The sequence below is a fragment of the Rousettus aegyptiacus genome, unplaced genomic scaffold, assembly GCF_014176215.1.
Source record: "Rousettus aegyptiacus isolate mRouAeg1 unplaced genomic scaffold, mRouAeg1.p scaffold_m13_p_15, whole genome shotgun sequence".
Lineage (NCBI taxonomy): Eukaryota > Metazoa > Chordata > Mammalia > Chiroptera > Pteropodidae > Rousettus > Rousettus aegyptiacus.
This window is the reverse complement of record NW_023416290.1, coordinates 15,575,958-15,591,337: the sequence shown is the minus strand read 5'-3', so window position 1 is coordinate 15,591,337 and position 15,380 is coordinate 15,575,958.

Genomic DNA, 15,380 nt, shown 5'->3' with positions numbered 1-15,380 from the left:
GACTGAGGTTCCCCCAGTGGAAGGAATGGTTTCTAATACAAGGACATACCTCCAGTTTCACGGGCTTTCGTGTGCTTGGGTTTCAACCGGGTCCAATAAAAACCCCTGGCTTTTTGCTCAATTTCGGATCTTAGCACTTTAAACTTCTAATAGTTTTCAAGCCAATAGAAATCGATGAATGTTACATCGTGAACTTTTCACCTGTTTTAATTGGGGAACATTCTGCAACATGCTATTTTTGGTTCCAGTGCTTTCACTAGTAGGGTGACTACTCAAAGCCAAACTCATACAGCCAACAGCACTAAAAATACTGTTGGTTTCTGCCAGTCAATTTTCTTCTATTTTCACAATTAGTGGTTCTGCCTGGAAACTGCCTGCCAACATGCAAATCTCGTCCAAGGGCTGATGGAAATTTGAGAACGCGCTAAGCTGTGTAAGGTTTAAGAGCAACATTATTCATTCACTATTTGAAATATTTAAACAAATGTAAATCAAAAAAAAAAAAAGATGAAATCTCATTATAAGAAACGAATGGCTGCTTTCCACTCTTTCTACAATATAGTCCCGGTACCCATTTACATGCCATTTGTAATATTAATATTATTGTAGCAAAATAAATCACATCCTTCACTTTTACATTTTTAATTACATTTTACTGCATTTGTTCTTTTGTTTATAGTTAACTAATAAAATATTTATTGCATCTTACATATAAGATGGCGTTTCTGTATTTTAATCAGATTTTACACATAATCTTTTCTCCCTCTTTTAGTATCTTTTTATGACCCTACACACCACAGGATGTTGTTTTGTGGAAAACCTCATTATTTTTTAATGCATGGCTATTTATTAATGTATTGTGTATATAATACACTATGCATTTCTTTGAATTGATGAATACATTTACATCCACTTGAGAATAAAAATTCCCTTAAGGGCCAATCTCACATTTCTCTCGCTGTGCTGCCAGAAGCCTATACTGATTATTTTTCTTGTTTTGTTGAGGAATGGTGAGTGAAAGAAAAGAAAAAGATGAAGTAAAAAGAGAGATACGATGAGCATTATTTTTAAATTTCATTTTCTGAGAAACCTTTCTCCTGAGGTAAAAAAAATTAATGCCTCATTGCAAAATGGAATTTTCAGAGCATGCAAATTAATTTACCCTTTGCAAAATCTTATGTTTGATATGCATTTTATGTTGAGCACTTGACCTGCTGTTTCTCGAGTTATTTTCCATTGTATTTGTTGAATTACCTCCTCTATTGCTCCACAATGTTTTACTTGGAAGATTAGATATTAACTGAATGACATGAAGAACACCGTTAACTACAATAGCAGGTAGCACTGAATATAATTTTATAGCTATAAAAAACAAAAAGCTTTTTCTCCTTTAAAACCCTTCTACTAACCAGGAGCCCAGCACCCCATGTGGCGAGGAGTCTTCCGTAGACTGCAGAGTAAGCAAGAGAGGGAAAAAAAATCTCTTTCTCCCAGGTTAATTCATCCACTATTTATAATATTTAAGAATTCATCTGCGGGGCGGGCCCTGGCCTCCTGTCTGGCTAAGCATTCCCCCTCATGACCTTTGCAATATTTTAGGGACACTGCTCTTTTTTTGTAATAGCACAAAATGGTGTTTTGCATAAAGGTCTGAGAAGACAATGACCTTAGTGGATTTCTTCTTTGTTCTAGTGAGCTGGAGTCAGGTGGAGGTGGAGGGCTGTGCAAGGGAGGCGGGGCACACTACGGGCGGGATTTTCTCCTCCACCTCTAGAGAGAGTCATTTTTGAGGCCGTAGGGAGAAAACATGGTACAGAGAGAAAAATGTCCCAAGATTATTTTTCCGCTCCTCCTCTCCTATAGAGTTTTGCCCGACACCCTCAATTACCTGCACACTCACGGTACTTCGGAGGTGCTTCCAGGATGACTCCCCATGTTTTAAATGCTTCTGTTTCCAAGAAAGATATTTAATTTTCATATGGTATGAAGAAGGTGCTGAGCCAGAAATTTATTGTGACCTCCAATTCCAATAAGTAAATGCGTCAACTGGGACTGTGTATTCAGCAAATAGAAAAATGAAATGTTTTCTAAGACAGGATGTACTAGGCAAAGCATGATCATCTAGTCACAGACAGACATAGAGCACTCACCAAGCTCTGTTTTCTAAACTGATTGGACTTCTGCACATACGCTTCCACATGGGCCATGTGCATTAGGACATGCCGAGCACTTTCTTACCGTCTGTGAGGGATGTGCTGAGGACCTGCAGGTATCAGTGGCTTCTCAGGCATTAATGCTTACTAATCGCTGGCTTAGGGATGCCCTCAGTGTTCTCAATGGGTAAAATACTTGTCACCCATATGCTCTTCTAGAATCTAAGCAATGGAGAGAATTTTTTTTTTTTTTTAATGAGTAACTAAGAAACGTGTTTAAGGATAAATATCCAGAGTTTTCTCAAAAAATTAAGTAAATAAGGCTGTGGATCAAATACGATTTTGCATTTGCTGTTCAGAGTCATTGAGATTCTGTGCATATGTTAGTACTCATTCCTCATCCTTAGACTTCCCCATACCCACCATTCCCCTCGCCCTTTGACATGCTTTTGGACTTTTCTGTCAGTCCCTCTCCTGTGATAACACCTTCATAGACCTCTATTATTTTGTGTTTATTTGGTATGTCTTTTTTTTCTGGCCAATGTCCACTACCAGAGAGTAATTGCCACGAAGGCATGGGCCAGCCCCTTTAGGCTGCTCCAATATCTATGACACAAAGTATTGTGGGTATCCAAAGCTGTTGAATTATTAATAAACCCTGTAACACCTGCTTCATACTTTTTAATGGAATGTATTCTGGTAGAGAGTATTCTAAATAGAGACATTTGGACTGCTTCTAAGTGCCTCTGAACAGGTGGAACAGATAACAGTTCAGTCAAGTGTGTTATTTGACATCATGTAAATTCATACTGCATTCGATTCAGTAAATGGATTTCTGTGTTTAGAAATTACCTAGAACCTGACTAATACTCACGTAACTACTGCAAATGAGGGGGAAAACATATTTTTATTGGCAAAGATAATAATTGCATGGGTCTGTTGTAAGGAATCCAATTCTAACGTAAAATGTGACAACACATGTGATTTGTTTAAAAACCCCTGTGGTGTCATTATTACCTGTGACCAGTCCTGTAGTTCTTTGTCTCCAGGTGAACCATCAACAATGGTTTACAGACAGATTCTATAAACAAAGCTCTTTATCATTATGGAGATGGATTTTGCAGAGATAAGTCTTGGGTGACGATGTGGAACTTCCCCCTACTTTTTAAATTGTGTGAGCGGGGCTCTATTTATGTAAAATTATCTATCACAAGCAGACTAAAAGTAAATACTTTAATTGACTGGTTTTATTTTGTTTTGTTTTGTTTTCATTACAACAAATGGAGGAGGGGATTGATCAATCTCTTCTCTGAGGGATATGCCAAAATATGTAACCAAAATGTCCTACCTTTGCACTTTTTGATACTCACAACTGACTGTTATGCTTGACTACATCTATTTAACTGATTATTTTTGGATTCATGTGACATTAAGAACTAGTATTTCTTCATTATTTATACTTTTTTCTTCTCTCCTTCTCGTTTTTGTTTTAGAACAATCGTGTTACAAACAATGGATAGAAGTTCCAGAATTTCTGATCCCCTTCCATTCTGTTTACCAGCTCGTGCATTTGTCAAAATATGAGGATTAAGAACATCAAGCTTTAAAATTGTGCCACTGATGATGAAGAAATTGAAAGTAAGAAAAAACAAAACTAATTTTACTTTCTTCCTTGCTATTTTAATTTTAGGACATGGTGAATTAACTAGGTATAGATGGAATCTTTAAAAATATGCTTTCAATGATATATGCAAATGGTGACCAGATTAAGAGACATGATTTCATGCTAAAAATTGAAAATTTAAAATAGGCATTGGTAGAAAATATATAATCAATTATTTTGACTCTTTCATCCTGCCACTTGAATTGGTTTTTCTATAGTTGTCTGGCAAGTAAATAAATGTATCGATCCTTGGTAAGAAGAGAGAACACTAACTCTACCCACATGTGCATTGACAAATTCCATGAACAGAATGAAAATGTCATTTCTCTCATTTGTATATTGTATGTTCTGAAGAATGAAAAATCAGCAGTAGCTAAGTAGAAAGAACTTCCCTCTTCTGTATTCAAATAGGTGTGTCACTTGAGGAAGAAATAAAAATGAATATCATTGTTTTTAAATTTTGAAACTTTTTGGGTAAGTGATGAGAGAATTTCATGTGATGTCAAATTTTTCCTTCCAAGGGACCATGGAAATGAAAGATCTATAAAGTGTAGTTAGAGTATAAATTCTTAGTGTCCGTTAATACCTCATGCTATTAATTTTGTTATGTACTTGTTTAAATATCCTTCATATAAATCATATATATTAAATGTTATATATTAATTAAACTTAATATTTATTGTGTGTAATATTGTACTGTCTATGTTGATTGTATATTATAAACTTAATTATATATTATATAATGTGTAATTAAAATAGAAAATATATGCATTTTAATATAGAGTTAATAGTACATAATATATTACTAATAATAAATCTTAAAAGTTTAATTATTATATAAAGTGAACAATATATGATGCATAAATATATAAATAGTATAGTTATAAATATACAATATTTTTACGTATCTTACCATTAATTTAGCACTAAGTATGATTCACTGAATGTGTAATAAAAGAAGCAAGACTTTGAATTTAAATTTGAAGTTTTTTCATCGAGAACATTTTATAGAAAGGTGCTCGAATTTATAATGACATCAGATATAAGAGGGGTTTCCATTTTTTAATGTAGCTTACTTAATCTTGCATTTTTTCAGTAGTTATTCAAATTAAATAACTAGCTTTGCACATAATGTTAAAAACACTAGTTATAAAATGAATTTATTAAGGTATTTTTATTTAAGTGGTAATAACTAATGATTATCCACGTGATATCTTGTTTCTATCACTTATTCAGCCCTGAATGCCTCCTTTGGGCCAAGTAGGTACAGGGAGGAGGGCAGGACTGGGAGACAGATGAAATCTTAACCCTTCAGGGGCTCATTGCTAAATATTGTACAAGGTGCTATAGTGGCACGTTGAAATTACCCGTCATTTATCATTTTGAAGTAGCAATAGCAGAGTGGACAGTTTACATGACCCAGGTCATTTATCTCTCTACCCACACTGTGCTATTAGCAAAACTTACAAAAGTATAATATAAAGCTAATTTTGAAAATATTTCTAAATATGTTTTCAGAATTGTATAAGACATCTCTATGACTTTGATTTATAACTAAATTGAGGTAAAGAAGAATGTGTAGAGTATTTAGGAAGCCTAGTCACAAACTTAAAGAGCTTATACATACATACATATATACACACACACAAACATACACACACACATATGCACATACACACATATATAGTACATATATAAATATAAAATAAAATAAAACATAAAATATAAAAGTCACTTATTAGAAACAGAACTCAAAAAAGGATCATCTACATCCAATTACATTCTATGATCCAGCATAATTTTCTCCAAGAAGCTCCAAGCTCTGTGATCCTCCTTCAATTTTCAGTCTTACTCCCATGGCCTTCCTCTCTTGCCTTATCTATGCTTGAAATTATTACTACTCTGATAGAAAAGATGTTTCATATCATCATGGAGTGACGGGGAATGATGAAAAAAGTGAGGGCACATATTTGAGCTATGTGAAGGGAGGTGTAACCTCCTCTTTACCGGGTTTTGGCCATATCTTGCCCAATTCCTGGTAGGTATTCAATAAGCTTTTATTAACTGGAGCAAATGGGAGGCCACAGAGCTGGCAGGGAGCTCAGTCCAGCCAAAGGCTGTTCTGTCTCTCACCTATTTTATATGCCTTTGGCTTTCTTCAGATCAAAAGAAAAACATATTAATTTTGCTGTCATACCATCATACCTTAGAATCTAATCAAGCTAAATTACAAGGGGATTATGATTATACTATATTACTTAAGACTTGAAGAAACTTGCCCTCAGAATGTTAGTAAAATATTAATGTTTAAATAGAAGAATTCTTGATTTTTTGGATAATTTTCTCAAATCATCAAACCCCAAAGGCATTTTTGAAGTAATTTCTCATTAATTTTAACATTTAATTTCAAGAAAGACATGTAACAAAGTCTTACTCTCTTTGGCAATAAGAACGATGTCTAATAAGACCTTATTAACTAGATCCCCATAAAAATATAAAATCTATAGTCATTACTATTGTAAGATATGCCTAGAAGGTACAAGTGTGACTTTAAAATAAAGTTGTATAAACATTTCTGATAAGAATATTTATGACCTAGATTGTTTTAATTTCCTAACTTATTTAATAGATTCAGACAGTTAGGCACATTACTAAATTTAGATTTATATTTATAGAAAACTATAATTTAGAGTAAAATATCCAATATAGCAAGATAATTATATATTCTCCCATCTATATACTGTTGCCAAATATTTATAAATGTCATGTAATAAAAATAGCATGATGCATCCCACATTTCAGCCATCTGAGGATTGTCAGAGAAAATATTTGAAAGCTATGTCGGAAGTGTTTTCTTTGGACTTGTCCACCTATTTGGTGGTCAGGAAGGGAAAGAGAAGTTAAAGATGAATGAAGCTCAGTTGTCTAGAATAAAATACTAATAACAGAGATTACAACATGAGGAAAAAGAACTTACCTTGCATGAATAAAGGGTAAGTTTTGTATGGGTCCTGTGAGTTTGAATTTCAAATATGATGTACAAATGAAAGAGTCTTGCATTCAGTTGGAAATAGAATAAAGTTAAAATTAAATAGAAATCAAGATTTGCGGTTCCTTTATGTAGAAAAGTAACTTTGAAGAGTTTGGAGAGTGAAAAAAGGCCTAAGGCTAGAATTTTGTAAAATCTGAAACATCTCTCCTTCTGTTTTTTTTAAATTTGTTGTTTAAGTTGGGTCATGTTACATAATTCAGTTAGAAAATAAGTACCTTGTAAAGGCATCTAAAATATAATAATCTTAAAAAGCAATGCTTGTCTACCCCTATAATATTATTTAGCATAAGGTAAAAATGCATAAAATAAAGCATCAATTACCAATTATGTAAATATTTAAATAAATAAGCACTGTAAGCAATTACTTACTTTGGAAAAACATTCTACGTTCTATCTAATGTGTGTACCTTAGTCAATTCATTTCTTCCTTCCAGAGTGTGCCTTTCTTCAATGTTTATAATAAGTACACCATTAGAGACTTAGTTGAAATGGGAGATTAAATTTCAAAGTTTTTCAATAAACAGATGAAGGTTTAATAATTTGTTATCTTTTAATGCTGATTGAATGAGAAGATTTTTGAGGATCAGATGTTAAGGCAAAAGAAAAAAATGAGCTTGAGGTGTATGTTTGTAGTCAAATAAATAAAATACTTATATCGATTTTGTAAGCCTCTTCATAATCACTTCCTTTGTAGTTCTGTACCGTAGTTCATCTATAAAAAAATCCCAATATTATAATATAAAAATAAGTGTGCCTCAGTGATTATTAGAGTGAGTCCTAAATTTTACAAGTAGAGCAAAGTAAATAACTACTGTTTTTCTGACTCTCCTAGATTAATAAGTATTGTGTTTGTCACCCTACATTAACTGAAGGCTTTCCTTAACTTTTCTATGCCCCTGAGTCTGAGAGGCCCAGCCTCAAGTTGTCTAAAAGCAATTGGCGGTTGGGACAGGGATGAGCAAGTGCTTGGGCCCAAGGAGAAGCAGAGATTTTGGCTAGTTCTTCTGTAGAAGATACTCTTGCTTTCTTTCATTGGATCTGAATATGATAAAATGAAGTAAGAAGGTGCTGCATGAACTTCCACCTTTGAAAGGGAAGCTTGCTGAAAATGCAGCCATCGCAGAGGAGTGATATCCAGAGGGGAATTAGGACCAGGTGAAAATATTGAGGCTTGGGCCACGTTGTCCTGAAGCCCACCCTGTTTTGTTTTGTTTTTTCTATTTTTCAGTTATGATGTATCAGGGTTTTGTTTGTTTGCTTGTTTTTATCCTAAAATCAGTCTGGAGAGGATTTCCTGTTACTGTAAGCATCTCAAATGATAAAACCGTTCTCATGTTGGTGACTTTGTACTTTTTTCCTAAGAAATTCTTGAACACAACTAAAGAGGAAAGTCACATCCAAGCTATGAGCATGACTTACCAATTCTCGGGAAGTCACTGGGTCAATCTGGTCCCCCCACAGTCCCAGCTAGATTAAGCGCCTCCTATACTCAAATAGAGTTGTATGTCCCTTGTGGTTATACTTTAATATTTTACTTGGGGAGCACATGGTATTAGGTACTGACATCTGGTGTATTCTGCATAGGGACCACACCGGATTGTGGGGTGCTGCATGGTCCAGTGACTGGGCATTTTTGTGACTGATGTCAACGTGTCTGCTGACCATAAGTTTGCATGGTTGAACCATGATGATTTCTCAGAAGTGACACACTCTGTGTTCTATCTTTTTTCTCTTTCCTCCTTTTTTTTAAGGATGAGGAGTTAAATGTAGACTCTAGGTAAAATCCTTCATCTTTCTCATTCACTTTTCGGCCCGAGCAGGTGCACCTATGTGCAATGCTATGTTGTGCAAGCCTTGTGAGTATGAACCCAACCCCCCAGACTCAGTTATAATTTCTGTTCAAGAAGAGATGATGATAACTCTTCATTGAAGTTGATCGAACATTTATATGACTAAAATCGATCACATGAAGTAGTGTTTATGTCCCTGATTTATAAATCAGGCTACTGAAATGCAGAGAACATAGAACCAAAGAGAGGGTTTTTAACATCAAGGCCAGGTTCCTGCCACCCTTCACTGTGTGACTTTGAGCACTAAGGGACCCAGCAAATGCAAGTACAGCCTTCTGCCTCCAGATCCAAGGATCCATGCTGCCTTCTCCAAAAGGGAGTGTCAGAGAGAATGATGAAATGCCATGCCTAGGCTGTCCCCTACCTTTTCCCCCCTTTAACCCAGTTCTTTTCATGTCATCCCAGACCAAAAGCAAGAATCTGCAGTTAAGCTTGGACACACACATACACTTACACACAGAACTCCTTATTACTCTCTTTGGACTAGCCCTGTTTGCGTTTTGTTTTTCTATCTAAGAGTTGCCAAAGACTTTGTTTTCAATCAGTGCCAAGATTATGATAAATTTTTGTTCATGAAAATCACACGTCCTCATAGAAAACTTTGTTTCTTCCTTTTAATGTGAAGAAAATAGAAGACAGTAGTTGGCTTCTTAAACATATTAGAGTCTGTTATTAGTTAATAAAATATGTCTATGTTTACTGTTATTTGCAAAAATATGCTGTGCCATACTGAATATTTTGTAGTAATTGCAAGCTGCCAAGAAAGAAAAGTATCAAAGGACATTTTAGTGTGCTTTTAAACTCTGTGAAATTAATACCTTTTTGGACTTTTATTAGAACAATACATCAGGTCTTTTCTAAAAGCTAGCCACTGATTCCCCTCCTGTAGCTTGCCTTCTGCGCCCGCGTTGGTAGGGCGAGAGTGAAAGGGAGCCCCAGAAGCTCTTCTACTTGCTCTTTGCCACAGTGTCATTTTCCTCCGAGGCCTGGATCAGAAATGAATCTTGATCCCTTCATGCTGGGAAAGTCTACAACACTACTATCTGAGTTTTTCCTCCTGTTCGTTTTTAGAGCAACTCAGAAACATGACAGCATTTTCCGGATGTATCATGCAGCACTGCACAGAGAATACCTAACAGCATTCTTAGTTCTCATGATCTCTAGAACTCTTGTTTTCGAAGATAATAAGGATTTTAAAACTTTTATTAGTTTAGAACATTTTTTTAAAGAATACTTCCTCTGTGAAATAGTGACTGCATTAGAAGAGATACTTCTTTGTTTTGCATGAAGATATTTAAATACATCAGGATTGTGAGCTTCTTATAGCTCAAACTATGCCTTATCTCTGTGTTGTCAGACGGATTGTCCTTTCTTTAGATTATACCAAGACAGTACATATATTAATAATTTTCTTGGACTTATTAGCACTTAAGGATACTTTCGAATATCTTTAAGGCATTTTTTAAGGAATTACTTTATTAATATGCTCTTGTTACTAGTTTCTGCTGGAGTGAAGAGTCTAAAACTGAAGGCTGACTTTTAGCTATTCATAGACATTTTTCTACAGTAAGTATGCCAAGCATGATTTTGAGAAAATATTTGCTCCCTGAGAATTTACCATCCAGAGGTTATAAAAAACACACATTAGATTGTATTGAAAAGTTCTTTCAAAATCTCCATGTTAAATATTAGGAAAATAAAAATAATAATTTTAAATTGCTTGCCGTAAACAGCATCTAACTGGGATGGATGTTCTACTTTTAAGAATTAGAAAAGAAAAAAAAAATTGATCCAGATTTTTCTTCCCTCCTTCTTTTTGAAAGAAATAATGATGGTTTTAATTCATGTCTTTTCTTTCAACCATTATCTAATGATTCACCGATTTATACTTTCTTCCCAGATTTTTCTCAACCTCCAAACTTGAATCCAACTTGGCATCTTTCTTTTCAAGTTCTACAAACACATCAAACTCAGATTGCTCTCCAGACCTGCTCTTTCCTTGGCCCACCTTCGGAAACTGGCAAACATCGTTGTCCATCCAGTTGGCCAAATCGGGTTTCTGTGACTCATCTTTACTCCTGAATTTTTCCCACTTCTTCAAAAACCACTTACTGCCATATTTTTGGAAAAGACTTCTGGTCTGGGAGTCTTTGAATTATGTCATTCATTATAGCAACAGTCTTCATCTATTTTTGGACTCAAGAACAATGAGTTCTGAAAATTTAAAACATACTTATGGCCAAGTGAAGACATGAGAATTGAGAGAACAAAAAGGGAAGGAAATTGCCTTCTCTGAGACATGTTCACCTGCATGAATACCTGGAGCCCTACAGTGATAATATAACTTCTGAGATGTACATACCTGAGGTGTTAGGAGAAAGATACGCATGGCATACACACATTAACATCTTCTTGAGTCCTGTTGTTTGAAGAAGGGAAAGAAGAAAGCTAAAGGCTTATTGTGCCAAAAGAGTTTAGAAGGAGTAGCATTCCATTAAATGGGAAATGTGGGCTTTTTGATGCATTTGGAAAAGAGTGAATATGAGCCTTTTATCCATTTGCAATTTCACGTGCTAATTAATTACAGTAATTGTTCATGGGCAAACTAATCTCAAAAACAAAGCAGCCCAATTCTAATTTGTATTTAAAAAAAAAAGACTATATATTAAAAACGTAATTAAAATATGGTGTATAAGAAATTAATATTTTTAAATCCTTCGAAACCTAATTCTTGGGACTTCTAGGTTTCTAGAATTAATATACTAAGAAATCATCAATTTATTTGACTTCAAGAAATTGTTAAATACTCTCAAAGTTTAAAAAATTTATATATATATATATTTTTTGAAATAACTTAGTTGGTTTTCCTTGGGACTTAAGTAAGTCATTATTATTTTTAGGAATAAACTGAATTTACAACAATTTTCTTGTTCTTATCTGTTAAAATGTACAAGACAGATCAGTGCTACATTGTCAATATTTAATAAATATGCAAGCTCAGAAATGGTCCCTTCTCTCCCTTATCTCGAACACTGCCTTTAACTCATTACAGTCACGTGCCACTAGATGACAGGAATATGTTCTGAGAAATGAGTCTCTAGATGATTTCGTCATCATGCAAATATCATAAGTCACACAAACCTAGATGGTAGAGGCTACTACATATCCACACCAAGGCTTTATGGTATAGGCTATTGCTCCTAGGCTATAAGCCTATACAGCAGGTTACTGTACAAAACAACATGAGATGAAATCAACCATAGAAGAAAATGGTGCAATCAAGAGATGCAATAAACATGAGATGTATGAGGCTGCTGCCAGCATAAAAAGGCATAGTGTTATACAGCAAACTTTTTTATAAGTAGAAAGAGTACACCCTAAAATAATGATAGAAACTATAGCATAGTAAATACATAAACCAGTAACATAGTTGTCTGTTATCATTATCAAGTATTGTGTACTGTGCATAATTGTATGGGCTATGCCTTTATATGACTCGCAGCGCGATAGGTTCATTAACACTAACATCACCACCAACACGTGAGTGTATTGCACTACATCACCAAGTGATAGGGATTTTCAACTCCATTATAATGTTATGGGACCGCCATCACATATGACTGTACCTTCAGGGTGAAGGTAGTGGTTAACACACCAAGTCTTAAAGTATTTTCCACTTTCAGCACTTGTTCACTTACGCCAGCCGCATTTCAAGGTCTCAATAGTTACCTGTGGCTTGTTGCTGCCATATGCGACAGTGCAAGTCTAGAAAACAGAGGGTCACAGTCGGGGCTTGGTTTCAAGATCAAATCACAACTGTGGGGCAGACAAGTTAACAAGCATGTTTTCTAATCATGCTGTGGCCTGCTAGTCATACAAACTGGAAGTCGGCATGAAAACAAACTGATTGGAACCCAGACGTATCATGCCAAAAGGGCTGAAGAGAGATAAAGTAAAGTGACAGCGCCAGGGAAGCTGTGGGGCTTCCGGGAAGGGGAGAGCGAAGCACCTGGTCCCTGGGGCCAGGAACCCAGTCTGGTTCCCATCATTTGGGGCCTTCCTGCTGGGCTGCGGAGGGGCAGAAGAGGTGGGAGGCAGAAGCTTAGGGCTAGATAAGTTAGTAATCTGTACAATGAGGGCGTCAGAAAAGATCATCTCTAAATCCTCCCCATTGCTAAAATTAAATGATTCTGTGGCTGTGAAGACCACGTCCGATGCACATCAGTAAAGAACAATGTTCTTTTTCTACCTGGGAAAATATCTTTCCTGTGCTTCACTCTTAGTCAGTTCCCAACCTCTGAAGGCTTGAACTTTATTTGACATGCAGTATCCTTTGCTAATATACACAGAATTCAGGCTTTATACCTGTACCTAAATCTAATTTTAAAAGGCCAGACCCCTTTCCCCCAAAGGCAATTTTAAATTGCACTGGAATAAAAGGTACCACCGCTTTGATTAAAAAATATATATGGTTGATTATTCACAAATTATACAAAGTCATGATTTTTAGGTTGCATAAAAATGGCTTTTTTTCTGTGTTACACATTTAAAGTACATGGAAAGCCCCAAAATTCAAAATACAAACTATTAACATATCTTTCTGTAATTTGTGAATAATTTGAATTTTTAATTCAGAATTATATAATAGCTCAGATTGCTTAAGGTTGCTGGTATATGCAGTAACATATAAACACAACTCAATAATTTGAATGTTTACTATCACATATATACACAATCAACCAATCAACCAGTCAATTAACCCTTATCGAGTTTGTATTTAATAAGACTACACCAGCTACATTGGCCAAAGTGAGGTAAATTAAAGCTAGAAGATATAGTACGTTCACACTATTAGAAGAACAGAACAGAACACAGAGGTATAATTGCCAAGGTCTGATACAGAATATAATTAATGCATTCAGAGTTGAGAGGAGGGAGAGGATATTCTGGGCTAGGTTAGTAGAGAAATGATTCTTAAAACAGTGGAACTTGAAACTAGTTTTGCTGATGAGCTTAAGGTTTCTAATACTATAGCAATGAATCCACTGAAAATTCAGTATGGTCAGTTTCAACAGGTGGACGGGGCTGCTGAGGACACAAGATGTGATGTGCTCTTGGCATCCCAGTGTAATCCCCTTTGGTATATGGTAAATGTCAGCTAGCTGGAGGAGTTTCCCTATTCTAGCTCTGGTAATCTTGAATGCTAGACCCAAGGCTCAGAATAGCCCATGGAGATTTCTACACACCCCACAGGGGATGGAGTGGGTGATCTCTCATACGCAAAGGAAGGATGTGGGCTAACATGTTCTGCACCAGTAGAGATAGTGGAGGGAAGATGAGGGAAAAGTATAGATTAGAAACTTGAGTTCCACTTTTTGACACAACTACAAATTTGTATACGGTGATACAAATTTTCATGAGTAGTCAGCTATAGAGTTCTTGACTTTAATTATCACCACAAATAATAAGAACAAAAATTTTATTAATTTCTCAGCAATGATAATACTGATTGTTATTGCAGTTTTAAAGCCTTTTCCATGAGAGCTTTGCACAAACAATGGATCTGAGAAATATTAAACATAAACTGTATGTAGTTTCTGCTGTACTGATTTGAAATACAGTTTCTAAAATCTAGTTCCCAAATGGATTGCTGGGATATGCTCAAATCCCATAGATGTTGTCAAGAAGTTTAGATTCTTTGCTTTATTGCATACAAATATCCCAATTAGGTATAACTTTTCATGAAGAAGGAGCATAAGGCTGAATATTGACATTCTTTGAGATGTGTTGGACAGGAACATGTAATTTTTCTTTAAGATATTCTTTTTATTGTCTCTGCCATGGTGTCTAATATTCCACAACATGTTGATGTATCCATATAATGGAATATTATTCAGTCAAAATAAGAATAAGATTCTGACACATGTTACAATATGAATGACCCTTGAAAACATTACAGCAAGTGAAAGATGCCAGACACAGAGGTCAGATATTGTGTGATTTCATTCAAGCAAATTACCCAAAATAAATAAATTCATAGAGACAGAAAGCAGAACAGTGGTTGCCCATTAGTGGTTGCTAAGGAATTGGGGGGGGGGGGAGGAAAATGACTGCTTACTGGGTATGGGGTTTCTTTTTAGGGTGATGAAATATTTTGGAATGAGAGAGATGTGATGGCCACACAATATTATGAATGCGCTTAATGCCACTGTATTATAAACTTTAAAGTAGATAATTTTATATTATGTGAATTTTTACCTTAATTAAAATAAAAAAGTAGAATTTTGAAAAGATAGATAAATTAAAGTTTGTTAACTTTGTGAAATCTTCAGTAAGACTCTTTCTCACACCCTGGCTTTTGGTAGGAAGTTGGGAATTTGAAGGATATGGCCTTTGACAAGGATGTAATACAGAGGACCTTCATGTTGTTAATTAGGGCAGATTCGTATTCTTTGAAAACCCCTAAGCAAAATTTGGGTTTACATAGAACTGTGAAATTAAGTTGCCAAGCCTGCATCTTACCTAAGCAGATGGCCTCTCCCATATCCATCTAGTGATGACCAAGGAAGTCCCCACATAGAAGGCAACTTTTGTCTCAAACACAATCTGTACTTATTTCAATGCATACATAACTGGATCTTTAAGTCCTCTGTGTTACATGA